The sequence below is a fragment of the Echinops telfairi genome, unplaced genomic scaffold (assembly GCF_000313985.2).
Source record: "Echinops telfairi isolate 266 unplaced genomic scaffold, ASM31398v2 ScPeMD7_60;HRSCAF=208, whole genome shotgun sequence".
Lineage (NCBI taxonomy): Eukaryota > Metazoa > Chordata > Mammalia > Afrosoricida > Tenrecidae > Echinops > Echinops telfairi.
Genome location: NW_022103958.1, coordinates 5,457,946 through 5,460,814, shown reverse-complemented (window position 1 = coordinate 5,460,814; position 2,869 = coordinate 5,457,946). Strand labels below are relative to the sequence as shown.

Below are 2,869 nucleotides of genomic sequence, written 5' to 3'. Positions count from 1 at the left end.
TAAATTCAGGGTCGTATCTTGGCGCTCGTGGACTTGTTTTGACTTTATTCTGCTTCAACCTGAACTTACACATGAGCAATGGATGGTCACAGCTCTCCTGATCTGAGACCAAAAGAACTACATAGTGCCCAGTGCCCCCTCCTGACCATTTGGACCAGGGACACGATGGAAAGTATCAGATAGAAAGAAAACTCAAATTCCTAAAAGAGAGAAAGAAAGGGGAGTTGAGGGATGTGGTCAACCATACTAGATCAAGACTCTAAGAAGAACCCCCAAGACCAGGTGTCCTCAAATCACGGCCTGCGGGCCACATGCGGCCCACCGAGGACATTTATCCGGCCCACCGGTTGTTTTTGCCCTGTTTGTTTTTTTACTTCAAAATAAGATATGTGCGGTGTGCATAGGAATTTGTTCATAGTTGGGTTGTTTTTTTAACTATAGTCCAGCCCTCCAACGGGTCTGAGGGACAGTGAACTGGCCCCCTGTTTTAAAAAGTTTGTGGACCCCTGCCCAAGACTATGACCCTAACGTAACCATAGAACAGGGAATGGAAACCATTCCCACAGGTCACCTTTCAGCCAAATACTAGATGAGCTCATAAAGCAAACACACCTGTGAGTAATGCACCATCCTAAACAAATGCTGACCGAACAGCATCTGCCCATAAAGCAACGGTGAGAAGACACGGAGGGAAAAGGAAGCTAAATCCAGAAAAACAGGACAATGGTGACTAGTGAAATGCTCCTGGAATGTCAAAATGGCAACCAACAACGCAGAACAAGTTGTATTAAAATCGTTAAAGTAAGGTGACCAGATTTTAACATTGGTAAAGCGGGACACCATGGATAAAACTGATATCCTGGCGAAATAGCCACATGGCAGCCGAAAACCATATACCCTAGCTTGTCGTGCATTCTTTCCAAACATCGGGACTTTTTAAAAACACCACAGGACAAGGGAAAAATTGTTAAAAATCAGGACTGCCCCTCCAAAAGCGGGACATCTGGTCACCTTACCCAAGACTGATGCACCACTTCCACAGAAGAGTTTGGCCCAGTTGCAAGGTGGTGACCAAACAGGTGCACACTGACTTTCAGTGATTTCCATCTTGATCGGGATGCCTTTTATAGGGAATCAGAAGGCAGTCAGTTCCCTACCAGACCAGTTTCCTTTTTTATTGTTTTATTTGATTTTTAATCATTTTATTGGGAGTTCTTACAGATATCCTAACATTGCACAGTTCAATCACACCAAGCGGTATTGTACAATTGCTACCACAATCAGTTTCAAAACATTTTCTTTCTTCTTGAGCTCCTTGATATCAGCTCCCCTTTATTCTCCCCCCCCCCAATCCACACTACCCCCAGGATCTCTGCCCCCACCCCCATAGTAGGTTTTTGATGTTTGGGCTTTTTCTCACCATATCTTACAAAATTCTACATATCCACTCACATACAAGTCTGTTGTTCAATCCCATCGGGGGTGGGGTTATACAGTCATCAGTGCTATCAGCTCCCTGTTCCCTCCTTCCCTGCCCAATCCCTTCCCGTACCTTCAGGGAACCATTACTCCTGTTACTGTTTCTGAAGGGTTATCTATCTTGGCTTTCAAGTACCAAACGATCTTAAATATACAAATGAACATACACAAATCTAACATGACTAATGAGGTAAACAAATAAAACCCAGAATAGTAAGGGGAGGAAATATTAAAGATCTAGAGGATAGTTACATGGTTCATCAGGGCCATACCGCACCCTGGATTTATCATCTGACTGCGAGGAAGGGAGGCGGGGGCAAACATACTGGTAGCAAGAAGATTCCAGTAATAAGGATGCAGGGGCTAAAGCACTCAGCTGCTACCCCGAAGATCAGCGATTCGAACACACAGGAGAAAGATGAGGCTGTCTATTCCCATAAAGATTTACCGTCTGAGTCCACCCTCAGTGACTGGCCAGCCTCTCTGAGCTGGAGACTCAAGGAGCGGCTCCCTGGGCGTCCTCAGAGTCGCCGCCAGGGTGCCTTTCATCCAAGCAGTTCAGGGTACTTTGTAGGACTCCCGCCTCACGGACTGCACATCGCACGGCACATCGGTGCGTGATGGCGGCTGTCGGGAAGGAACTGGTGATTGGTGGTGGTGAAGTTGGTGGCCAGACCTGCTTGCTCAGCTCTCAGCAAAGATCGGTTCCCCAAAATGTAGGTGCCCACCATGTGTGAGCACTGTGTGGCAGACACTGAAGTGGATGGGACGCAGGTACAGCTGGCTTTGTGCCACATGGCGAAACAGGAAGATTATGACCATCAGAGCCCCTCCCCTCCCTGGCCACTGGTGCTATCCTGATGGGCTTCGCCATCAACAGCCCCTGATCGTTGAGAACACCACCCGGAAGTCAAGCCTTTCTGTGCCGATGTGCCCATCATCTAGGTTGGGAACAAGTAGGATCTTCGGAATGATGAGCATACCAGGTGAGAGCTAGCTAGCCAAGACACTGCAGGAGACCGGCAGGCCCAAAGAAGGCAGAGATATGGCCAAGGGGATTGGTGCTGTGGGCATACATGGAACTTGTTCGGCCAAGACCAAAGACAGAGTGAGGGAGGTGTGTGAAATGGCCCGAGAGGGCCTCCGCACACCAGGCGTGGGGCGAATGACCGCATGTCTTGTCGTGTGAAATGGCCCTTGTGCCATTTGTGTTCAAGAGCTGCTTATTAATCTTAGTGTGTGATTCCTGGCCTTTCTCATGTATCCACAATTAACCCAAGATTACCAATCAGAAGTCTCCTTGCTATCAGTGTTTTGAAGCCAACCATGATGACTAATGATGTCCAACTCCTCTGGCCCAGCAGGGCCCCTCTGACGGCCCACTAACAGC

The 2,869-nt window shown here is 48.0% G+C and overlaps 1 pseudogene; it reads left to right on the top strand.

The window, feature by feature from the left end:
- Window positions 1-2,099: 2,099 nt before the first annotated feature.
- On the top strand, window positions 2,100-2,668 carry LOC115869867 (annotated as a pseudogene).
- Window positions 2,669-2,869: the final 201 nt, after the last annotated feature.